The following is a 27,073-nucleotide window of genomic DNA, read 5'->3' on the forward strand; positions in this document are numbered from 1 at the left end:
TTCATGGCGGAAGTCTTCAGTGCGGATTAGTACGTCAAACAAAAACCTTCAAGCTTTTCATCCCCTCCCCAGGTACATGGACGTGAACGCCTTTTCCCAGTCCTCCTGGGCTGCGACCTTTTAATCTTTCTCCTTCTAAGCCCCTGACCGTGAGTTTGTACAGACACACACACACACACACACACACACACACACACATGGATCTCAGGACCTTTGTCTTTCTACACGAAGTGTCTGATCAGACACGTTTTCCGAAACTTTGCTCTTGGGGAGAATTTCCCTTCTCTGTTGCCTTTTGCGCCGTTCTTGACTGGGGCTGCCGTGCATAGCAGCCTAGTTTCAGTCTCACTGACGTATTAGCTGGCTCACCAACAAACCAATTCATTCCATCTCGTCTTTCATCAGCAGGTCCGTTATGGCCTGGCGGTCTGAGCTGCTAGTCACCATGCAATTCTTAGGCCGTGACTACCGTTAAAATTAGAGAAGACAGTAACAAGGGACACTGCAGTGGTGTGTCTAGATGCTAAACACATTCCTTCTTGCTCCTATAGTATAAGAACAGACCCTAAGATGGGTCTGGCATGACCCATCTTAGCAGAGCTGAGGAAGAGGTGCCAGCGCCGCAGTGGGGCTGGCACAGGAGTCTACATGACCCCATCATTCAGCTCACCTGTGCCCTTTGGTCCGTTCGTGCTAGCTTCTCCCGCTAGTACCTTATTAGCATGTGGTGAGTATCCTGGCTGCTTTCCTTTTCTCAAAACTTGTCCTACAGAATAATACTAAGAGGTGTCCATCAAAAAGAATTCCACAATCCAACAAGTTGACGAAGTGTGGCCTACCTTATGCTGCTCTTGCAGGCTCAGAAAGCGCAGTAACATATTTAAATCTCTGAGATGACTGGCAGGATAACACATTGTTTCCTAATGTCTGCGTACCTAAAACTTTTCTTCTTTTAATGGTCCATGCAACTAGAACTCTGGAGAACAAACTTTGGCCGGAGCTCTTTAATGCTTAAAGAGATTTATCTTGGCCTCCAGCTTTCAAGGATTTTTCTAATTGATTGCTCTTCAATCGCGTAAGGAACGTATGCCTTGCTTTCCATTCCCACTGGTCTCAGCCTGGTCTAAGTCATTAAGATCCCTCACACCTAGACCACTGCGATTGTCTCCACCAGGGACCTTCCCTTAAGTTTCTCTTACTTTCAATCTTTCACTCGAACCCAAGTAAAATCAATGGCCTAGAAATGCACTCTCCAATAAGTAGCCACTAGCCACAGGAGGGAAATAAAGCATGCACATAAAGCATGCACAGATGAAGCAACTTGAATTAACTGGGAAATAATAGATCAACCGCAGCATGTACTTAAAATAGCCTATAACAGCATGATTCAACTTGCATACATCAAGGCAGAGGAAAAGAACTCTGGCTTCCTCAGCGTTGTGTACACAGTTTCAAAGCTGGAGGTCAGAGGACTGTTTTGTGATGACTGGCTGTCTTGCCCAACAATACACCAGATGGAGACTTAAGAAATTGTCTCTCAGTTCTAAAATAGTAACATTGACAAGCTGAACCCACCTCTTCTGATTTATCAATGGTTAAGGAATAAGCAGGGGGTCAAAGTCAGACTTTTTTAAACAGAATTACCTGGAGTGATAATGTTTCAAATAAAGATCACATGAAATAAACACCAAGGTTAATAAAAGAAATAAAAATCTCTCAGTTTCCTATATTGCAGGAAGGTAACTACCAAACCGAGGTAACTTCCTTAGCCTGTGCAAAGGATAATATAAATCCCTGAAATTCATAAAAAGACCATGGTGCTCTCTCCAGAAGGTATAGGTCTCAGGGTAAATGACAGTTTGTGGGCTTCCCAACAGCCAAACATTGGTGCCATCGAAATTGGATAAAAGGAACACAGTTTTAGCTTTGAGAGGAAACCGAAGGGAAAGGGGTGCAAACGGGCAACAGGCAGCCTGAGGGGTGAGGAGCTGCGGATGCCAAACTCCGGCCACGGTTCCACTCCACGTGCCAGTTAAATGTCTAGACGGAGACACAGAGGATGATGAGCAGAGAGGCCGCAGGCAACAGAGACGAGGCAAGTGGTAGAGCAAGAAAAAGGGAAGCCTCAGACGCTGTGCTTCCAAGTAAGCGAGGCAACAGAGAGTGCTTGAGGCCAGGACAGCTAGAAAGTGCGTGTCCCGTCTAAGGAGGGGACAGCCCCTCCACACCGGTCAGTTGTTGCCAAATGGAAACTAAGCTCTTGGGTTGGCAGAGCTTCTGATTTTATGAGAGAAATGTTTGTGTGACACTGTAAGAGAAATATATGAAATATCCTGGGGAGCAGTTGTAGGGGTGAGGGAGAGGGCTAGTATATCTGACTCTAGAACTGTTTTCATAGCTCATGCTTTGAGCTTTACTGACTGGTAACAATGTCCTTGACTGGCTTCCTTCACTGAGGCTACCTTGAAGAGGTTGATGTGATCAGCACTGGTTGTTTAAATGAGTCACACATAAAACAGGCCTCAAGATATCATCAAGATTTTAAAAAATGATTTTCTTTATTTATTTGACTGTGCTGGGTCTTTGTTGCCGTGTGGGCTTTTATCTAGTTGTGGCAAGCGGGAGCTAGTCTCTAGTTGCAGCGCGCAGGTTTCTCATCGCAGCAGCTTCTCCTGTTGCAGAGTGGAAGCCCTAGGGCACACAGTCTTCAGCAGTTGCTGTATGTGGGTTCAGTAGCTGCAGCTTCCAGGCTCTAGAGCACAGGCTCAATAGTTATGGTACACAGATTTAGTTGCTCCACGGTATGTGGGACCTTCCCGAATCAGGGATCGAACCTGTGTCCCTTGCATTGGCAAGCAGGTTCTTTACTACTGAGCCACTAGAGAAGCCCCTATCAGTCTAGATTTAACATGTGTGTATGTGTGCTAAGTCGCTTCCGTCATGTTTGACTCTCTGACCCTCTGGAGGGTAACCCGCCAGGCTCCTCTGTCCATGGGATTCTTCAAGCAAGAATACTAAAGTGGGTTGCCATGCCCTCCTCCAGGGAATCTTCCTAACTCAGGGATCAAACCCAAGTATCTTATGTCTCCTGCATTGGCTGGTGGGTTCTTTACCACTAGCGCCACCTGGGAAGCCTGGATTTAACATATAATTTGTAAGTGCAAAATCTGCATCTTTGTAATTCAGGGATGAGACTGAGAATAGTTTCCTCTGACAGGTGCCCCATAATTCTCTTTTATAGAGCCAAGGAAAATAAGCCTTGGAAATGACCTTTGTCTCTTTCTCAATGTTAAGTGAAGTGAAGTTGCTCAGTCGTGTCCGAATCTTTGCGACCCTGTGGACTGTAGCCTACCAGGTTCCTCCATCCATGGGATTTTCCAGGCAAGAGTAATGGAGTGTGTTGCCATTTCCTTCTCCAGAGCATCTTCCTGACCCGGGGATCGAACCGGGTCTCCCCATTGTTAAGCCCTTCAAAAATACATGCTGCTGTTGAGATCATAGGTGCCTAATGAAACCTGGAAATATCTAAAAGGCAGAAATCTTTACAAACAAGCACAGCCTTTATCTTCCTCATTCAGACAGTTGCCTGACATCATATGGGCAAAATCACGCTGTAATACAGTGTTTTGATGTTGAATAGATGTTGCCGTTATACAGATAGCTGCCTACAAAGGTTCATGGCTCACCATGGATTCCACTGTGATTTCCTTTTTATATTAGGATCAGAAAAATGCTGTTCAAGTGCCCTTTCTCCCATAAGAAAGTTCCAGAAAGGCTGTTTTGTATTTTTATCTTAAGCACCATGAAGACTTCCCTTTAACCTAACTAGACCTTTATAGACCTTAAAGTCACTGATGCTGACAGTATCCTGCACTGATGGAGAGGAAGCAGGAGCCCCTTAAGTCATCGGAGAGCAGCTATGGAATGGCCCCCAGGTCCAAGGTACAGTTGTGCCAAGAAGCTCTGGATGGGAAAGTAGAGGAAAGAAACCTGAGCCCCTAACAGTGGCCACTTTCAGAGCTATGAATAATTGCAGGGCTGTGATCAGGCTTAATCTTACAGCCATAGCAGCAATTGCTCTGTAGAGCAGAGAAAAACAGAGGGATTGTTCTAGATGTCACTTTTTGGGGAGGAAGGGAGGTGGAGAGGCTAGAAGATAAAATGTAATTAGGGTCAGAATCAAAAATTCAGAAACTTTTATGGGCAGGAGAACCTCCCTGCTTTTCCAGCTAACCCTATCAGTCCATCAGTTGTCCATCTGTGATAGCCACAGGCTACATTATTCCTAACTCCAGCTTGCTGTTTCCTATTTAATTCCTTTGAAAAACGACACCAATATTGTTCATTTTAACTAAATTTTACCTATAGGCACACTGTGACTGGAGCAGGGGGGGAAGAAACCCACAGGGAGTTCAAATATTGAAATTACCAAACAGGGATAATTAAGCAACTATACTGACCTTTCTATTTTTTTATTTTTATTAATTTGTATTGGAGTGTAGTTGATTTACAATGTTATGTTTCTGCAGTACAGCAAGGTGAATCAGATATATATATATATATATATTATACATACATGCGCATATATGTATATCCACTCTTTTTTAGATTCTTTGGTCATATAGGTCATTACAGAGTACTGAGTAGAGTTCTCTGTGCTACATAGTAGGTTCTTATTAGTTATATATTTCATATGTAGCAATGTGTATGCTGACCTTTCTAAAAGAAATAAAAGATAGAAACTATGAAAAGTGACCTGACACATTTGAAAAAGACCTAAAGAGAACTTCTAGAAATTGCACATATGTGTATATATGTGTATACATATATTTGATATTAGAAACTCAGTGTAGGAACTTAGAAGATGGAAAGAGCTAAAGATAAAATTAGTAAACTGGGAGATACACCTGAAGAAATGAAAAGGAATGAATCACATATGGATAAAAAGATGAAAATATGGAAGAGGAATTAAGAAACATGAAGAATAAAATGATACATTAATTATATCTCAAAAAAGAAAGGTCAAACATACATTAGTCGGAGTTTCAGAAAAAAGAGGGTCAAGAAAGTGGGCTGAAAATAATAGCTAAGAATTTTCCAAAACTAAAGAAAACAACACATGGTTTCAAGAAGCATAGACAATCTTAAGAAGGAAAAATAGGAAAAAATAAATCATAGAGAAATCAAAGTGAAATCACAGAGTACAGAGAAAAATCTTAAAAACTGACACAAATAAAATACTACTTTTAAAAGAGCAACAGTTGGCCCCAAAGCTGACTTCTCAGCCACAAAATGGAACACAGAATATCTGAATTGTGCTGAAAATGACTGCTGATCAAGTATATTATAGCCACTTAATTTTATTTCAAAAATAAGGAAAAAAAGAAATATTTTTGGCTCAAGGACATCAGACAGAGTTTACTCTGAGCAGACCCTAACTAAAGGAAATGCTAAATAATATACTTCAACTAGAAGAAAAATATTCCTAAATGGAAGGTCTGAGAAGCAAGAAGAGATCAAGAGCAACGAAAGTGATAAATGAGTATAAACCGCAATAATGCATTAAGTGAAAAGCAAAGAAAGAATGAAAATACATGATGATAACATGTAAGTTGTGTTGGTGAGAAAAATGGATTAAAATTTTTCTAAGGTTTTAATGTTATAATATGAAGGGAGCAAAGTCTAAAGCAATTTTAGAGTTTTACAATTTAAATGTAAATGTTGTAATATTTAGGATACCACTAGAAGAATGGAAACAGAAGGTACATATTCTAAACTTATAGAAATAAAAATAGAAAGATGAAAAATATTCAATCCAAAAAAGTCCAAAAAAGGGGATAATAATAAAGAGGACTGGTAGGACAAATAGAAGCACAAAATAAGGTGGTAAATTTAAATCCAAACATTATCAGTAATCACATGAAATAGATATGTTAACTAAATGCTTTTGTTAAACTTGTATTATGCCACATTAGAAACTATTTAAATGTCATCTGTAATAGCATGGATAGCAATAGAATAGACACAGTATGGAATATTACACTTCAAAAAATAAAGGGAAAACTATTTTAGAAACCTGCAGCTAGACAACAGCATGGATGAATCATGCAGACTTAACACTGAGCAAGAAATGAAACACAAAGGATGCATACGATACACTCCATTTAAACAGAGTTCAAAATCAGGCAACGTTAAATTACCTGGTTTAGGGATGCACACATAGAAGGAAGAGCTGTTTTAGAAGTGATGATGTGATTATCATTACAGCTTGGACAAGTTTATCTTTGGGGAAAGAGGGGTGTTTGTGATCAGGACATGACGCATCGGAGGGAGAAGAGGTCTGGAAGGCTGGCAAAGTCCTGTTTCTCATTTTGCAGGTGAATACAGGGTGTTCGCTGTATAAATATTTGGGAAAATGTATATGTTTGCACTTGTATGAATGTAGATTACAGTTGACAATAAAATGGTTTTAAATCACAAATTTAAAATGATGAGGAGAGTATTATTTTACTCTCCTATTCTCATGAATATGATTTATTGTCAGCATTGTATTCTATTCATTACATAATTTTGAGTGCTCTGCATGTACTCATGCAAGGGGACAGATTTCTACCTTCAAGAAATTTATATATGTACAGGGGTCTCCAACCTTTCCAAGTGTAATGGTACATTTTTAATATAAAGAAATTTCCAGCCTCAGGAATTAGGCATTTTTGTAGCTGTTAAGGGGAGGTAAGAAGCTTTTATTAAATCAATAAAACCTTTTAGTAAATTTTTATTTTATTAATCACAGCAGCATCTATCTGTGAAAGAGTTGAATATATTTGCATGAGTCAAATATTTCATGTGTAATTTCATTGGTAATTCTTTATGTCATATTCATTCATTCACAAAGCCTTATTGAGATCTACTTCTAGCTTGAGACGAGACTATGACTGGGCTTCCCAGGTGGCTCATTGGTAAAGAATCTGCCTGCCAATGTAGGAGACGCAGGAGACGTAGGAGACGTGGATTCAATCCCTGAGTTGGAAAGATCTCTTGAAGAAGAAAATGGCAACTCACTCCAGTATTCTTGTCTGGGAAATCCCATGGACAGAGGAGCCTGGCAGGCTACAGTCCATGGGGTCGCTAAGAGTCAGGCACGACTGAGTGACTTCACTTTGACTTTTCACTTTCATGCATTGGAGAAGGAAATGGCAACCCACTCCAGTATTCTTGCCTGGAGAATCCCAGGGACAGAGGAGCCTGGTGGGCTGCTGTTTATGGGGTCGCACAGAGTCAGACACGACTGAAGCGACTTAGCAGCAGCAGCCAGCATGACTATGTGTTCATGGACCCCAGGCAATATTTCTAAGTCCTCTCTGCATACATCTGTGGTACCCAGGTTGAGAATCATTGATTTATATCACTTCATCATAGTAATGTCTTTACAGTGGTCTCTATGCTGAGAAATTCACGCACAAAAATTTAAAGGGACACAGATCTTGCAACGCCAGATACAAAGCATCTGAAGCAAAGGTACACAGATCCCCAGAAGGAATGAATCTAGTATATTTGTTTAAGGTTACTTTCCCTTTTATTTCTCTCACAGCCGTTATTTGCCTAGGATTCATCACAAACACTGAACACTGCTCTGCTTCTTAAGTCTGTTTTATTTTTATTAATTCTAATCTTACATATTTCACCCAATTCATCTCCAGATCGGCCCCATCCTGCAGTGCAGCATGGGAAGTCAGAGCATGGGCTCCTGGCTGTCTGCTCTGACTTCCGCAAGTCAGCGATCTCTTGATGTTAGTGAAGAGCCTCTGGGATGCGAGCATTGGAAAACCTAGCTGAAACTGTATTGTTCCAAGTCAGGATCTGTCTGGCTCAGGCACGGCTGGATCCCAGCACCGCTTTCCCCAGGATATCACACAGCACGTCTTGAGCACTCCTCTCCGTTTCTCCTGCCTGCGTTTTCTTCTCCCTGCCCTCAAGGAGCTTGCACTCTAGGAGAAACTCCGTGAAAGCCGCAGCCAGGTGCCTAGCGTCCTGCCTGCACGGCTTCCGGTCTGGGGCTTGTTCTCTCGCACCCTGCTGGTAGATTTTGTTCCTGCCTTCCACTGTAAGCCCTCATCTATCTCAGTCCACACCAGCCTGCTTGCAGGGAATTGCTTCCTAAAATCCAGCCAGTTTTCCAGAGTTCCCAGACTTTGTGCCTGTGGTGGCTGAAACCTCAGACTTTGGCAATGTAACTACACACATTCCATCACATGTAGGTGTATTCCTTTAGTCCCGTCCGTTGTTACAATGGTAGAAACCCACATAACGTAGGCTTAGTGTCCCTCAAGTATGAATGCATTCTGAAAAAAGTGCTCTCTGCACCTGAACACCTTCTACAAAATATCCTGTTCTCCAAGAAGAGGGCTTTTTTGGCTTTCTTGAATTCAAATGAAAAAATAATATTTTTTTAGGAATTATGGGTTGAAGATATCCTGATTGGCCAGAAATTGTTTTTCCTGTGATCTCATTCAGAGAAGGCAATGGCAACCCACTCCAGTACTCTTGCCTGGAAAATCCCATGGACGGAGGAGCCTGGTAGGCTGCAGTCCATGGGGTTGCTAAGAGTGGGACATGACTGAGTGACTTCACTTTCACTTTTCACTTTCATGCATTGAAGAAGGAAAGGGCAACCCACTCCAGTGTTCTTGCCTGGAGAATCCCAGGGATGGCGGAGCCTGGTGGGCTGCCGTCTATGGGGTCGCACAGAGTCGGACACGACTGAAGCGACTTAGCAGCAGCAGCAGTGATCTCATTATCGAATATATCTCATGTATTAGAGCCATCAAATCCCTGCTCTCTGTGTTAAAAAGTTTCCTTTTACATGCTAGGCATATACCCAACACAAATTATTCACTCTTTTTAACCAAAAGACATGTAGAGAATATTTATAGTGGTACTACTCATAATAGGTTCAAGCTAAAAACAGCCCAAATGTTCATCAGCAGTAGAACAGATAAACAGATTGTGGTCTATTCATATGACAGGGTTCTCTATATTCTTGAAAGTAGCAAATCAAACTACATAAAAGCAAATTGAATAAATCTCACAAGCTAATAACAAGCAAAAAAAGCCAGAGACACAAAAATGCACAAGGTATGATTCCTTTTATATAAAGTTCAGCACTAGGCAAAGCTAATGCAGACTTTTGAAGTGGTTTGCTTTAGGGCAGGAAGGAAGGACAGCAATTGGAGGAGGGCAGGGGGACTTTTAGGTGTTGGTAACATTCTATACCAAGACCTAGTTTCATAGCTAGGTTCATTTTGCGATAATTCACTAAGCTATAAATTTATGATTTGGGTACTGTTTTTTAACTAAAAAGAGTTTTTCTTAACAAAAGTTGAATATTTGCTGCATTGCCAAGATTTTGTGTGAATCCCACTTCTGTTCCTTATCAGGAAAGTCCTGGGCTGGGAGTGTTGTTTTCTTAAGTAGCTGCAAGACTCTGCGCACGTGTGTGTGTGTGTGTGTGTGTGTGTGTGTGTTTGTACATGGATCTGTGAGCCAGAATCCTGGGGTTGATATCCCAGATCCACTAGTTTCTGCTTCACCTTGGGCAGGTTACTGAAACTCTCTGTGCTTCAGGACCTTTATTCAGGAAATGCACATAAAAAGTCAGAGTATGGTACTTGTCAAGCACTCCCATCCATGCCTGTTCCCTGGAGGGAACTCAGCACACATTAGTCACAGTTACTACTCCATCAGCACCGTGTTTTGCTTTCACAATCCATATGACCAGCACTCCCGAGTTTTACTGGAATGCAGGGAGACACCAACCTTTCCCTCCCAATCCAAGCTCTGAAGTTCCCACAGGAAACATCTTCCTTGGACATGAAAGCTGTGACTAGAAAACAGAGTCACATTGTAAAAAATGGCCACTCACACCAAATTATATAAATTGTTGTTTGGTTGCTCAGTCGTGTCTGACTCTTTGCGACCCCATGGACTGTAGAAAGCTCGCTCCTCTGTCCATGGGATTTCCCAGGCAAGAATACTAGAATGGGTTGCCATTTCCTTCTCCAGGGAATCTTCCCAACCCAGTGATGGAACCTGTGTCTCCTGCATTGTGGGCAGATTCTTTACCACTGAGCCACCAGGGAAGCCCAAACTATGCAAATTAGGGGTCATAATTCAAAAACAGGGGAACAAGTCAGTTTCCAAAACAACAGAAGTAAGGAATAACTTGGGAGATAATGTTAAGAGTACGGTATAAATAGCCCATTGATGGGCCACCTTTACTCAAAATTAAACCATCCTTCTCTACACACAATGCCAAAGTGTACATTAAACCTCAGTATCTGTCCCAGATTTAACTGTGTATTTAGTCAAGTCAAAATTTATATTTCTGTGGTTAGGAAAAAAAAAAAATAACAGATCCCACTCCATGAGAACAACACTTTTATTTTGTATCACACTGGGTTTTTTTTCCCCTGTGGTTTTTCTTTCAATGCTCTGCTTCTGTTTTATCTCAGAGTTTCTGAATGTTCTCCAACAACTGATATAAACACAGTAAACAGTTTAACAGTCAAGAAACTTGATATAGAAGTGGAGGCACATTAACAGCAAGACATCCAAGGACGCGGAGATAGAGCAGAGAAAAGCACGACGTAGCTGTGAGCTGGGCTCCGAATGAAGAATGAACATGGTGGGGATTGTGGCGTGGGGAGAGAACTGAGAGCTGAAGTCAGCTGCCAAATTTCAGGTGTTATCAGAATATTACACAGGTATGTTCGTGGCCAATTATAAATCTAAGGAATGCTTGCCGCTGCTGCTGCTAAGTCACTTCAGTCGTGTCCGACTCTGTGCGACCCCATAGACGGCAGCCCACCAGGCTCCCCTGTCCCTGGGATTCTCCAGGCAAGAACACTGGAGTGGGTTGCCCTTTCCTTCTCCAATGCATGAAAGTGAAAAGTGAAAAGGAAGTCGCTCAGTCACGTCTGACTCTTAGTGACATTATGGACTGCAGCCTACCAGGCTCGTCCGTCCATGGGATTTTCCAGGCAAGAGTATAAACAGAGCAAGTGCTAAATAAATATTATTCAAAGGAATGTAGGAATGAAGGAAAGAAGTAAAAAAAAAAAATCAGACTTTTTCTATCATTTGCATATAGGCATTTTGATAAATCATGGACTGTTAGATTTAAATGAGACCCAATATTGCCTTGACCTGAATGGGAAGGAAGTCCAAAAGGGAGGGGATATATGTATATACGTGACTAATTCATCTTGCTGTATAGAGTGGAAACTAATACAACATTCTAAAGCAACTATATTCCAATAAAAATTAATTTAAAAAATAAAAATAAAATGGGCCCCAGAAGTCCCTTTGTCTATTCCCCTCACAAGTGGTTTCAACTTAAGTACCTCAGAATGTCAAGTTTGCATTAAGAGCCAGTGAGAAAGAAAGAAAGAGAAGTAAACACTGAAGCACAGGTTTTTTACTTTTATTTTTTAAGGAAATACAGGCTGTTTTAGAATAATGGATCACTGCAGGACAGTTTTTAGCAAAAAAACTATCATGGGAGAATTGAAAAGGACCCCAAAGAGATAATTTATCCTGTAATCTCTTCTCAGACTGCAAAATACAGAAATCACTAGTTAATACCAACATTCTTCTACATTTGTATAGTACTTTTGGTTCCCAAAGTGCTTTCAAAGACATTATCTTCATTAATCCTCACCAGAAGTAGGTATACTTTCCTGATGTCAAAAGAAATTACTAGCCCAGAAGAAATGGATGCTTGTTGACTTATGGGTGCACAGTTGCCTGAACACAGAAATGTGGAATGCCTTTATAAAACATAGCTCCACAAAAATATACATTCATTTATTTGGTAACAGGAAGAGTTGGAGTTGATTGGTATCTTGTCTTCTTGAAGCTGTAAATTTGTCAGTATTCATCTGGGAAGTATTTTTCTTTTCCCCTCCCAAGACCATAGCATGGAGAGCCACAAAGTTGCTCTTGCTGTCTATTTGAGTGGGGAGGGGAGGGAACGTAGGCAGTGGTCCCACCCTCAAGAAGGTTTCTCAGGGGCTGGGGAGGGTGTGTGTGTCCTGGGCCTCACCATGTACTTGTGCACCACTCACAGGAAATGGTGGAGAAGGGTAGGGCTTAGATGGGGATGCCTCTAGCAGGGATCAGAATGATGCGGGTGAGGAGTTTAGCATAACCCTTCCAGAGCAGGGGCCCCAGTTCATTTCAGTTCAGTTTAGTCACTCAGTCGTGTCCGACTCTTTGCGACCCCATGAAATGCAGCATGCCAGGCCTCCCTGTCCATCACCAACTCCCGGAGTTCACTCAGACTCACGTCCATCGAGTCAGTGATGCCATTCAGCCATCTCATCCTCTGTCGTCCCCTTCTCCTCCTGCCCCCAATCCCTCCCAGCATCAGAGTCTTTGCCAATGAGTCAACTCTTCACATGAGGTGGCCAAAGTACTGGAGTTTCAGCTTTAGCATCATTCCTTCCAAAGAAATCCCAGGACTGATATCCTTTAGGATGGACTGGTTGGATCTCCTTGCAGTCCAAGGGACTCTCAAGAGTCTTCTCCAACACCACGGTTCAAAAGCATCAATTCTTCGGCGCTTAGCTTTCTTCACAGTCCAACTTTCACATCCATACATGACCACTGGAAAAACCACAGCCTTGACTAGACAGACCTTTGTTGGCAAAGTAATGTCTTTGCTTTTGAATATGCTATCTAGATTGGTCATAACTTTTCTTCCAAGGAGTAAGCGACTTTTAATTTCATGGCTGCAGTCACCGTCTACAGTGATTTTGGAGCCCAAAAAAATAAAGTCTGACACTGTTTCCACTGTTTCCCCATCTATTTCCCATGAAGTGATGGGACCGGATGCCATGATCTTAGTTTTCTGAATGTTGAGCTTTAAGCCAACTTTTTACTCTCCACTTTCACTTTCATCAAGAGGCTTTTTAGTTCCTCTTCACTTTCTGCCATAAGGGTGGTGTCATCTGTGTATCTGAGGTTATTAATATTTCTCCCGGCAATCTTGATTTCAGCTTGTGCTTCTTCCAGCCCAGCGTTTCTCATGATGTACTCTGCATATAAGTTAAATAAGCAGGGTGACAATATACAGCCTTGACTTACTCCTTGACGCGAGCTACCCGGCGTCCGACGTCAGGGGCGGCGGCTGAGAGTTTCAGGCTGCGACAGTGCAGGAACAGCGGAGAGGAGCTACCCCACGTCTGAGGTCAGGAGAGGCGGCTGGGAGGAGCTATACCCGCCCGAGGCCAGAGACGGCAGCCGGGAAGAACTACCCCACGCCCGAACTATACTCCAATATAAAATAAAAATTAAACAAAGAACTATAAAGATGTAATGTTTCTTGCATTTGGGTGTCATGGAACAATTGTAGTTGGATAAGTTCTCATTCAATAAGCACTTATTGAGCACCTACGGGGAATGTGAACCTGCTTTAGGATACCAAAGCACTTGTTTCTCACTACATTGGGGCTGCAATGGTCTCTGTCCCTGAGAAGCTGGTTCCATCAATCAGGAAAGACAAACAAGGAATAACACTGCGGTGTGCAGAGTGTTACAATAGAGCCGATACAGGCTCCCAGACACCACAGACTGGGGCTCTGTAACCTGGTCCGGGTGCCTGGGAAGGCATGCCTGCAAAAGCCACACTGAAGCAGAGGCCTGAAGGGTTCTGACCTACATTACACAATTCGACATTCTACCATTACCATATTAAGCACTCACTACAGTCACAGGGTATTCGCCATTTTCAAATCTCTCACTCAGTATTGAGCTCCTGCAGGTCTTAGAGCATGATGTAAAATTGTTTTTAAAAAAACAGCCCTTGCAAGTAGTAAACATTATATATGTGTGTATAGACGGTACAGCGTCTGCCTACAATGCGGGAGACTTGGGTTTGATCCCTGGGTCGGGAATTTCCCCTGGAGAAGGAAATGGCAACCCACTCCAGTAGTCTTACCTGGAAAATCCCGTGGACGGAGGAGCCTGGTAGGCTACAGTCCATGGGGTCGCAAAGACTCGGACACGACTGAGCGACTTCACGTCATTTCATATATGTACATATATATGATTTTGTCTCTGCTTTTATCTTTGGCCGTGCTGGGTCTTCTTTGTTGCACACGTGCTTTCTCCAGCTGTGGTACGCAGGCTTCTCACTGTGGGGACTTCTCTTGCTGTGAAGCACAGGCCCTGGGTCACCAGGGCTTCGGTCGCTGCAGATCATGGGCTCTGCGCGCATGGGCTTAGCTGCTCCCCAGCACATGGGATCCTCCCAGCTCAGGGACTGAACCTGCGTCTCCTGCCTTGGCAGGCGGATTCTTATCCACTGAGCCACCAAGGAAGCCCAAATAGTCGGGTTTCAATGCATGACAGCTACACGGGAAAAAAAGAAAAAGGAATAAATCGATGATTTAAATGAATGAGTGAATAAAGAATGGCTGGAGTATTAATCACAGTATATAAGAGAAGTGCTGGTGTTTATCTGGAAAGGGCCCAGGCTGATGAGGCGTCCTAGCTAAGTGCCCGGAGAGGCCCCTTCCTGCAGCGGGTGAGAAGCTTCCGCTAACTGAGGCTGCGCTGCCGCTGTGCGGCCGCGGCGCGCAGTGCCGGGGCGGGCGGGCCCTGGAGCGCGGCACGGCCCTCGCCGGGCTGTAAGCGCGGGCGGGACGGACTGGCCGGTGGAGTCAGGAAGCCCGGTCCTCGTCCCCCGCGCCCCCACCCGCGGGCAGCCACCTGCCCTCCCGCAGGGCGCGGGCGCGCAGTGCCGGGAGGCCGGCAGCCCGGTGAGTAAGTGGAGCTGCGTTCTCACGGCGCAGCTTGGGCTACACAGAGAAGCAATCGCATCCCTCCTCATATGTACGTCCCGCCCCTTCCACGGCCCAGAAGAGCCCCTTGTTGACCACTGACTCAATTCAAGTTGGTTTGACCAGAAGTCAAGCACAGGGTCGCTTAAACAACAGACACGTGTTTCTCACGGCTCCCAAGGCTGGAAATCTGAAATCAGGGAACCACGACAGTCAGAGTCAGGTCAGAACCCGCTTCCTGGTTTGCAGCTGGCTGCCTTCCTGCTGTGTCCTCGCATGGAGAGAGAGATGACCTCTTCTAGGTCTCCTCTTCTAAGAGCACTGATGCCTCTCCTGAGGGCTCCACCCACAGGACAGAATCATCTCCCAAGGCCCCACCAACAAAGATCATCACACCGGGGACTAGGGCCCCAGCACGCGGACTGAGGAGGAGCGCAGCCGTCTTGGGTTAAGGTGGCGCTGGTGCGCAGTCCCACCGCAGGACCTGTTGTTCTGTAGCCACTAAGTCGTGTCTGACTTTTTTGCGACTCCATGGACTGCAGCCCACCACTCCTCTGTTCATGGGATTTCCCAGGCAAGAATACTGGAGTGGGTTGCCATTCCCTTCTCCAGGGGATCTTCCTGACCCAGAGATCAAACCCACGCCTCCTGCAGTGGCAGGCAGAGTCTTTACCACGGAGCCACCAGGAAAGCCCTATCTCAGGACCTGTGCATGCATGCTCAGGCGTGTCCCACTCCTTGTGACCCCATGGACTGTAGCCTGCCAGACTCCTCTGTCCATGGGATTCTCCAGGCAAGATTACTGGAATGTGTTGCCATGCCCTCCTCCAGGGAATCTTCCCAACCCAGGTATTTGGAACCCGCATCTCATGTGGCTTCTGCATTGCGGGCCTATTCTTTACACTGAACCACCAGGGGAGACCTCTCTCCTCTGCAGGGGGCTTTAAATATGGTTAAGCTCTTATCAGCATCCCTGGAAGGAATAATGTGCTAGCTTCTTCCTCATGGAGTCTCCTGGCCAGTCCCCCAGACCACCGCTGGGTGGCCTGAGGCACGGGGAGCCAGGATCCCTGGGTTCTAACCCCAGCTCGGGTCATTCCATCATCTAACCCCAGGTTAGCTGATTAATGGATTTGAACCTTAGTTAACTCATCTGTAAAATAAACATGAAAATACTCTACCTGTCTAACAGGACATATATTGACTGTCGTTTGTAAACTTTAATGCACTATACACATACAGAGTATTAGTCTCATTAAGTCCTACGTGTCTGAAAAATGTACGAAATGGCAATTTAAAAATGTGCTTTCGTGCTGTGGAATCCTTGCTGTCTCTGCCTGTCACCCACAAAATCCAAGGAATGACAAACCTGTGCCCTTTTCCTTCTTTCTTTCATTTCCTTCTAATCAGATCATTGAAACAATAGTTATGAGCAAAGTCTAGCAACAAAAAATATTTATTTAGTGCCTATGATGTGCCAGGAATGGTTCCAGCTGCTGGAGATACTAGAGATGAAAGCAAACAGGTTCCTGCTCTCATACACGTGGGCTCGAGCAAGGGGGTGAAACAGACGGTCCCTGCCCTCAGGAGCTTACAGTTTAGACAGGGAAGTGGGATTTAAACAATTACACAAAACTTAACTCACGCTAAGTATAAAGAAAAGAAGGGAAATGCTTCATATCGTCTATAGTTTCTATCTTGGCCATTAAACCCCCAATTCTAGTTGGTGGGAGCATTAACTAAATGTCCAATATTTTAAAACTCCTTTCAGTCCAATAGTTTGAATGAGTCTCCATCAGGCAACGCTCAGAATCACCAGGAAAATGCTCAGCTTTTCAGACTGTCCTCCCATCCCTCTGTTTCAGCTGCAAAAGTTGCTCAGTCATGTCAGACTCAGTGAGTCTGTGGACTATAGCCTGCCAGGCTCCTCAGTCCATGGAATTCTCTAGGCAAGAACACAGGAATGGGTAGCCATTCCCTTCTCCAGGGAATCTTTCTGACCCAGGAATCAAACCTGGATCTCCCGAATTGCGGGCAGATTCTTTACCATCTGAGCCAGTAGGGAAGCCCATACAAGGAGTGTATAGTCAGATGCTTATACCTGTGCTTGGTACCAAGCAAGCACTCAGCGAAAGATAGTGGTTATTTTCTCAACTTCCTCCTTCCTAGATGATTCCTAGATCATCAGTTCTTTAGCATACAACAGAATTATATAGTGGGCCTGACTCCAGAGTTTCTGATTCAGTAGGTGTGGAACGGGGTTGGAGAATCCATACTTCTAACAAATTCCCAGGTGTTGCGTGAAGCTGCCCCAAGGATCAGACTCTGAGAATCATTGGTCTAGACCATTTTTTTTTTTCTATTTAAGAAAGTATCATTAAGGTTTTTTCCTTAACATGAAAACCATTGATCTTGGCTTCCCATCCTTAAGAAAATGTAGAAGCTTCAAATTGCATTTTTTACAGAGCCTTCCTTGATCAAATTCCGCAGGCAGATAACAATATATTTAATATATTGCCTGTTCTGTAAGAAAGAAGAAGAAATAATATATACATCTAACTTCATTGATTGCCAAAAAGAAACTTAGGAGAGACAAACCAGAAACTAACAAAGAGAATTGTTTACCTAGAGTCGGGTAGAAAGGACAGGAGATCCTGTCACTCTTCTCGGGCATACTAGTGTTTTGTGTGTGTGTGTACAGCTTTCATTTTTGGAAGCATGCTATTTTTCATATTTAAAATTAAATTTAAAAGTTTGTGGAGAGTATCCTAGAATTGAATAAAAAGAGAAATAAATTAAATTAACAGTATGGCTAGATGGATTAAATTATTAAGAATAAATGGATGACAGAGCTATATGGAAGAGGGCAAAAAGAATGAACCCAAATCGCTTGGAACACAGTACTTAGATATATACCCTCAGTCAAAAGACAAACAGAAATACAAATGTACATTGTTTTGATAGTGATGTGGGTATAGCAATCCGGAAACTATTTTGTGTGCAGTTTGCTGCTGCTGCTGCTGCTAAGTCGCTTCAGTCTTGTCCGACTCTGTGTGACCCCATAGATGGCAGCCCACCAGGCTCCCCCATCCCTGGGATTCTCCAGGCAAGAACACTGGAGTGGTGTGCAGTTTAGGACTCAGCAAATGAGTAAATATAGTGATGCTTTTGGAGGGCCAGATTTTCCACATAGGGAAAAGGAGATAATGCAAGAACACTGGAGTGGGTTGCCATTTCCTTCTCCAATGCATGAAAGTGAAAAGTGTAAGTGAAGTCACTCTGTCGTGTCTGACTCTAGCGACCCCATGGACTGCAGCCCACCAGGCATCTCTGTCCATGGGATTTTCCAGGCAAAAGTACTGGAGTGGGGTGCCATAGCCTTCTCCGAAGGTAAGGGAGAACCTATGCTATTTGCTTAAAACTAGAAATATAAGTATGGAATCATTACTTTTAAAAATTAAATATATACATATATATATCTATCAGTTCAGTTCAGTTCAGTTGCTCAGTCGTGTCCGACTCTTTGCGACCCCATGAATTGCAGCATGCCAGGCCTCCCTGTCCATCACCATCTCCCGGAGTTCACTCAAATCACGTCCATTGAGTCAGTGATGCCATCCAGCCATCTCACCCTCTGTGATACACATACACATTTCCCAGCTGAGTTTGCTGAAAAAGCTGAGAAGTAATGCTGCCCTAGTGGTAATGAACAGACCTAACACTAGCAATTGAGCTCCAAAATCAATGCAGATGGTGCCTATAGTCACGAAATTGAAAGAAAAGATCCTTACTTCTTGGAAGAATAGCTATGAAAAACCTAGACAGTGTTTTAAAAAGCAGAGACATCACTACATAATCAAGGCTACAGTTTTTCCAGTAGTCATGTATAGATGTGAGAGTTGGATCATAAAGAATGCTGAATGCCAGAGAATTGATGCTTTCAAACTGTGGTGCTGGAGAAGACTCTTGAGAGTCCCTTGGACTGCAAGGAGATCCAACCAGCCCATCCTAAAGGAGATCAGTCCTGAGTATTCATTGGAAGGACTGATGCTGAAGCTGAAACTCCAATACTTTGGCCACTTTATGTGAAGAACTGACTCATTTGAAAAGACCCTGATGCTGGGAAAGATTGAAGGTGGGAGGAGAAGGGGACAACAGAGGATGAGATGGTTGGATGGCATTACTGATTTGATGGACATGAGTTTGGGTAAACTCCGGGAGTTGGTGATGGACAGGGAGGCCTGGTGTGCTGCGGTCCATGCGGTTGCACAGAGTCGGACATGACTGAGCGACTGAACTGAACTGAACTGAATGCCATTTGCAGCAACATGGATGGCCCTAGAGATTATCATACTAGGTGAAGTAAGTCAAACAGAGAAAGACAAATATCATATGATAATCACTCATGTAGAATTTTTTTTTAAATGATAGAAATGAACTTATTTACAAAACAGAAAGACTCACAGACATAGCAAACAATCTTATGGCTTAATACGGGGGATAGGTGGGAGGGGTAAATTAGAAGTTTGGGGTTAACAGATACACCCTGCTACCTATAAAACAGATAGATAACAAGACCTACTGTATAGCATGGGGAACTATATTCAATATCTTGTAATAAGTTAAATGGAAAAGAACCTGAAAAGAATACATATATAGACTGAATCACTTCACTGTTCACCTGAACTAACACGACACTGTATAAGTCAACTATTTTAAACTTCAGTTTTAAAATGTACCCCAAAATGGGACATGTGAAAAAGAAGAGGAAGAAGCACGAATGGATTTCTACTGGGCAAATCATTGACAATTTGAACAAAATAGTAATAAAGAATAATGACAGTAATGGATTATAATACATTGGGGAAAAAATCAGCCAGGAATCCAGGAGTCCTTAATGATACTAAAAAAAAGAAAAAGAAATAAATAATAAGGATAACAAGAAGCCTTTCTTTATAGTACTATAGAACATCAACTAGTAAATATGGAAGGAATAATAGAAAATCACTGTTTTTAAATCATCATACTAATATTTGGTTTAGATAAGAATTACCAAGGAATGTTAAAACCACTAGGTGGAAGTTTGTTGAGTAAATTTCTCCTCAGAGCTTATTAACTATAAGAAAAAAAAATGTGCTTTAACAGTAAGCAACACTACAGCTAAATAACCATAGTCAATGGGATAAGCTGGTATCACACGTTTCCTGATTAGATGAGCTGAAGGACACAACATCATTTAGGTAACATGCCTGCCAAAAGTGTATAACCAGAATTTAATCATGAGAAATCTATCAGCGAAATCTAAATACAAGGAAAATCCACAAGCAAGTGGTTTATGCTTTTCAAAAATATCAATGTCAGAAGAGACAAAGAAAGGCTGGGGAACCATTCCAGATGAAAGGACGTTAAAAGAACTATGACAACTAAACACGAGGCATGATTGGTTCTCTCATGGACAGACAATTAGGAAAACATCTCCACGTTGGCATGAAGATCTCCAGATAATTGGCATAACTGCTAAACATTTTTATCTGAGTGCCTAGTAAATAGTATTATATCATAGAATTATCATATAATTCTAAATCATTATTCGTCCATGTAAAACAATGTCTCTTTCCTCAAAGATAGATGTTAAAGTATTTAGGAGTAGACAGTTGCAGTGTCTGCAATTTGCTCTCAAATGGTTCATCAATAAAATAACAATATATATACAAATATATGGAGAGAGAGAAAGCAAATGTGGCAAAGTATTAGCAATTGGGGAATTTTAGTCAAAGATTTATGATAATTTATTGCTCTAATTTTTCAATTTTTCTAAAAACTTAAAACTTTGGCAAAAGAAAAAGGTGAAACAATTTTTTTTTTGTCTTTAGGTGAAGTTCTCTCCCCAACTAGATGAAATAGAAAATCATTTCCCCTTTAAGCCAGAGGTCTTCCATTAATCCTTTTTACTGCTGCGCTTTTCTGTTGATAACTCTTCTTCCTCTGGCTTGTACAAGTGGAGAGAAGGTGAAGGGCACAATTTTGATTCAGTGCATTTGCAGCATCTCTGGGATATCCAATGAGACTCAGAGGAGATGTTTAGGCTGAGACATGAATCAAGTGTCAGGTGGTGACACTCCTTTGGGAGTTTTTCTTAGGGGAACTTGGGGAATAAGAGTATCACAATGAAGAAGACTAAGAAGTGACACCCATGAAGGGCAAACCCAGGAACGCCACGTCTCAGGTTTGGAAGGATAGAATTTCAGTTATGGAGGCCATGGCCAACAGTGTGAATGCTCAGAGGAGTAAAGCAGACATCTGAAAAGTTGACCACATTTGACAAGCAGGTGGTCCCAGGGGACCTGGGCAAAGCAGTTTCTGGAGGGGGGCGACAGTGGGGTTGGTGTCAAAACCATGGTCGGGTGCCATGAAGAGTCATTGTGGGGATGAAATTACTGAGTCTATAATTCTGCTAAGCCTACTTTGAAGACTAGGAGAGCAATGCTAGAGAATCTTAGTGACCATTGGGTAAAGGCAGATTGATATTGTTGGTTTTTAAAGCTGGAAGGGATTTGCCTATGGAGAGTGGAGGGTTGGAGAACTGACACAGAGGGATTCCTAGATTAGCAACAGCCCAGAGGAATCCACGGGCTTCCCAGGTGACGCTAGCAGTTAAGAACCCACTTGCCAGGGCAGGAGACCAGGAGACACAGGTTCAATCCGTGGGTCAGGAAGATCTCCTGGAGGAGGGCATGGCAACCCACTCCAGTATTGCTGCCTGGAGACTTTCGTGGACATAGGAGCCTGGCAGGCACCACAGGGTCGCTCACACAGAGGAATGCACAGGCAGGGGAGCTCAGCACGGTGGCAGAGTCAGCCCTGAGGAGGTGAGAAGGGTATCTCTTCCTCGCAGTTGCCTGTGGTCCTCAGAGTCTTGCCTTCTGTCCTGGGTGCCCTTTCTCTTCTATAGGGTTTTCCTCTCCTCTCTCAAAATAAAACCAGAGCATTCCATTCTTCCCTAATATCTCCCCTGATGAGCCACCCACAGCCTCACAGGATCCCGCAAAGCAGAGGACTGATATGGGTAGGACTCAGAATTTGGAGTCAGAAGACAGCTTTGTTTTTGTTTTTTTGGCTTGACATACTGTGTTATCCTTCCAAAGCAGCAATTTCCTCATCTTTAAAATGGGAAAATATACTCTATTTCATAGGTTTTTCTGAGAATAACTTAATATATGAAGACACTTTAAAAACTCTAAAGGAAATGTAATTAAGCATCTTCCACTTTTAATTTTTTGATGTGTGTATATGTGTTTGCTCGTTTTGGTCTATTTGTTATTATTGTGGCAAAGATTCATCCCGCAGTTATTTATCAAAGGCTCACCTTGTGCCCGACCCTCTTCTCTCAGGATCCAGCAATGTTCCAGTGACCAGGAGACCCGGAAGTTGTCAAGAACATTCTCTACAGCCACTGGTTTCTGACTGGGCAGCTTCACACAGGATCATGTGCCTTTGCTTTTTTGGGGTGTAAACTTAAAATACGAAAAATATACTTAAAATATGAAAAATATTCACAGCCTAAAAGTTCAGAGTTACATTTTATTCAGTGGGAATTTTTAGGACTTAAGCTCAGGAGGCAGCATCTCAAGTAACCCTGAGAGGACTGCTCTGAGGAGGCAAGGAGGGAGGGCTAGGTTATATAGAAGTTTTACAGCAAAGGGCAGGTAGTCTGAATATCAAGAGATGATTGTTAAAGAAAGCCAGGTATCCCAAGTTAAGGAGTTCAGTGTTTTTAACAGGAGCCTAGAGTCCATTGGGTCGCAGAGTGGGACAACACAACTTAGCAACTCAACAACAACAAGCACAAAATGTGTGGGGAGATGGGAAAAACTCACTAAAACCATTTCTCTGACCTGCACCTCAGCTAGCTGGGGCCAGTGTCCTGTGTTTTCACGTCCTGAGTTTCCTCAGGGCTCACTGTAGTAAATTGCCTGCAGGGAATTGCTAAGTTGTGTCCGACTCTGTGCAACCCTGCGGACGGTAGCCCACCAGGCTCCTCTGTCCATGGGATATCCCAGGCAAGAATACTGGGGTGGGTTGCCAGTTCCTTTGGCAGAGGATTGTCCCAATCCAGGGATCTTCCCAATCCAGGGATCAGACCTGCAACTGCTCGATGGTAGGTATTCCTTTCCTTTCTGAATTCCCTCATGCTCACCTGCTCATATTGGAGAGTTGCAATTGCTGTGACATCCTTGTTTCTTGATATCAGGGAATATTCCAGATTTCAAGGAGGATAAGAAAAAAAGCATGTCAACACAGACACGGACTCTGTTCGTAGTTTGGAATTGTGAAGAACTATATAGTGCAAGTCAATGGTAGCTAGTTGGCTATTCTCACACTGAGCTTGTAATTGAGAACAGGTTATAATAATCTAATTTTCCACTAGGTGACAGCAGAGCCCGTGGTATTACCTCAATCATTGTTTCCCCCAACAACTAGGTTTGAGAATCGTCTGGAAGAAGATCCTGCCATTCTGGAGGGAGTAATTACTGCTAAAACGATGATACATGGCTTTGAGATGTCACGGTTGGTCTCTTGAGAGAGCTAAACTCCAGATTTTTAAAAAATGAATTTTAGCTTTTGACACTCTAAGTCACTTGAATTTATGGAAACAACTACAACAATAATTTTAAAAGCTAACATTTATTAAGCATTTGCTACATGTCGAGTGTTGTTACAAGGCTCCGGAGCCCTTGAGACAGCTCTACTTCCTAAGGCTTCTCAGGGACAGAAAGTCCCTCCTTTAATGAAGAGCTAAGCCTTTCCCAAGCTGCTCCTGTAACCATAGCGCTAACTACATAAACACGTCCTCACAGTTTAAGTACGCTGCCTGGGAGAGGAGGAGTTTGGTTAAGCATTTTACAGCTTAGTCAAGAGCGCTTTACAAGATTGTATAAACAATTTCAATTATAACTGGTGTTTCTCAGAGCATTTGTCTTCTTTTTTGTAAACCTTTTTTCCCTTGGTTGGATTGTTAACCCTTGGCTGGGTCCCCTGCTGGTGGCCCGTCTGGGGAGTGGAGGTGAATTTCTAAGTGACTCAGTGGAGTCTTCTAAGAAGCCAAACAGAATGAGTTTGACTCACCACAGCACAAAGCCTTAAGCATCAGCCGGAAGAGGGAATTGGGGCCAGTGGCTGCCCTTTGACTGTCCCTTAAATGACTCCTACCTGCTGGTCTTGGGCCCAAGCAGAGAAAGGACTGAGAATTAAAATACCAGGGCTGTTCTGGAACACACTGATGCACAAGCAGGCTTGCTTTGGATTTTTTCTATCAGAAACCAGAGAGCCATTCTAGCTGTCTCCTATACAGCACCTGCACAGCTATTTAATTTTTTGGACTTGATCTCTATCTGAAAGAATTGTAAGTATAGACAAAGTTTCAAAAGGCACAACAGGGCATACAGTTAAAAAAGTAAGTTTTCCCTCCCACTTGTTCCCCACAGGGACCCACTGTAACTACAGTTATCAGTTTTCAACGCTGTGCAGCTTTGGCACCCAGAGAGAACCGCTGTGCTCGGCAGTCACAGAAGATATGTCGGCTCCTGACAAATCAGCTAAAGGTGGCTCAGATAGCAGAGTCTGTTAATATATGAACGTCTCCTGTTGGTTCTTAGAGGCTAGTGGATATTGGAATGTGGGGAAATGAGCCAGAGAAAACTGGCAGTTAATGAGAAAATAGCCTTATTAGTACACACAGACTGATGTGCCTTGGGAAAATTCAGTGTACTCTTTCTATGGAAATGGCATGTTTTTAGATGAAGGTTTAAAAATACAGGTACGTGTATCTTCTCTGTAAATACATGTAAACACGTACATGAGTGCACACATGTGTGCGTGCGTAGTCATTCAGTTATGTCTGACTCTTTGAGACCCTTTGGATTATAGCGCACCAGTCCCTTTGGTCCATGGGATTCTCCAGGCAAGAATACTAGAATGAGTAGCCATTCCCCTTTCCAGGAGATCTTCCCAACCCAGGGATCAAAGCCTGTGTCTTCTGCATTGCAGGGAGATTCTTTACCTGCTGAGCCATCAGAGAAGCTGAAAGTGCATATATGTATTTGCTAATATATATTTGATGCAGTTCTTCCCTACAATGTAAACCCAAGAATTAGCAAACAATGTCTCCAGGAGAGAAAAGCTGAGGTTCCTAGGTTTTACCAGGAGCCTGATCCCAGAAGGTCAGGCGGAACCACGAGAAGGAGCAGCCACTGCAGAGTGGCAGCCAGGCTGGGCACACACACCCCAGTGAGCACATTCGCTGGGGACCACGTAGTTGACTCCTGGCATAATTATAGAGTCCTTCAACAGCTGGCATACAGGGGACGTTCACGTCTTTGAAAGTTCACAGCTTAAGTTTTATGTGTGGGGGACTTACTGTATTACCCTTCTTAAATGAACTGCACTCAGTAACACTGAGGAAAGTTACTGCTCGTAAGGGCGCCTCAGGATAATTCTTTTGGGCCCCTTCAAATCCCTAGCATGTCAACTGTAGCGCAAGAAAAAGAAGAAAATAAAACTCCCCTGTAACACTCAGCTAGGAATTTCTAGTGGTTATTCTTCTGGATATATAGGTAAAATCTTTTATTAGAGCTAGCAATAATTCATTTGAAAACCTTTTGTGGGTAGACAATCATGATTTTTATTTATTTATTTAATCTTTTAAATATTCTTATTTTATAGTGTAAAACTTCTAGGATGAGATTAAATAATTACAGTGGTGGCTGGCTTGTCTTCCTCCTACCATTTGCAGAATACCTGCAGTATTCGACCATAAAAAATGATGCGTGCTATTGATTTAGGATAGGAATTTGTATGCAGGGAGTATCTTCCTATTCTAAATCTATCAATTGCTTTGGTTGTAATTTATAGAATAAATTGTAAGTTTCTTGATTTTCATTTCTGTCCACGTGGATGACACTGGAACTAGACCTTGGCTAGGGAATAATAATGTCAACCTCATAGCATTGTTGCATTAACTTATCAAACTGCCTAGAATGTAGCAGCTGATCAATGAATGCATTATTATAGCTATTGTTAATAACTCTATCCTTGAATGGGATCATAGTGAAAAGTCTCCTTAAAAAGGACTTGTGAATAATTACAAGTGTTAAATCTCTCATTATTAGAGAAATGCAAATCAAAACTACAATGAGATATATCACTTCACACCGCTCAGAATGGCCATCATAAAAATCCACGAACAATAAATTTTGGAGAGACTGTGGAGAAAAGGGAACACTCTTGCACTGTTGGTGGGAATATAAATTGAGACAGCCACTATGGAAGACGGTTTGGAGATTCCTCAAAAAACTGGGAGTAGAACCACCATATGACCCAGCAATCCCACTGCTTGGAATATACCCTGAGGAAACCAAAATTGGTAAAGACACATGTACCCGAATGTTCATTGCAGCATGATTTACAATAGCTAAGACATGGGAGAAATCTAGATGTCCATCATCAGATGAATGGATAAAAAAACTGTGGTCCATGTATACAGTGGAATATGACTCAGCCATAAAAACAAACACACTTGAATCAGTTCTAATGAGGTGGATGAACCTAGAGCCTATTACAGAGTGAAGTGAGTCAGAAAGAAAAACAAGTATATATATTAATATGTACATATGAAATCTAGAAAGATGGTGTTGATGAACCCAGGGCAAGAGCGGAGACTCAGGCCTAGAGAACAGACTTACGGGTGTGGCCTGGGGAGGAAGGAGGGGCTGGGACAGATGGAGAGAGTAGCATGGAGCATATACACTACCATGCGTAAAATAGGACCGGTGGGGATCTGCTGTATGACTCAGGGGACTCAAACCCGGGATCTTAACAACCTGAAGAGGTAGGAACGGGTGGAAGGTGGGAGGGAGTTTCAAGAGGCAGGGGACACATGTATACCTATGGATGATATGTTGATGTATGGCAGAGGGCAATACAATATTGGGAAGCAATTTTCCTTCAATTAAAAATAAATAAGCTTTGTGGGAAGGGAAGTATTAAATCTAAGGCTATCTAATAAACATTCTAAGGCCACTGTGCACTTTTATCTTTTCTGACAGCAAGAGCCATTTATTCAGTAGCTACTCCATGTCAGTCGGAGAAGGCAATGGCACCCTACTCCAGTACTCTTGCCTGGAAAATCCCATGGATGGAGGGGCCTGGTAGGCTGCAGTCCATGGGGTCAC

The sequence above is a fragment of the Bos taurus genome, chromosome 29 (genome assembly GCF_002263795.3).
Source record: "Bos taurus isolate L1 Dominette 01449 registration number 42190680 breed Hereford chromosome 29, ARS-UCD2.0, whole genome shotgun sequence".
Classification (NCBI taxonomy): Eukaryota; Metazoa; Chordata; class Mammalia; order Artiodactyla; family Bovidae; genus Bos; species Bos taurus.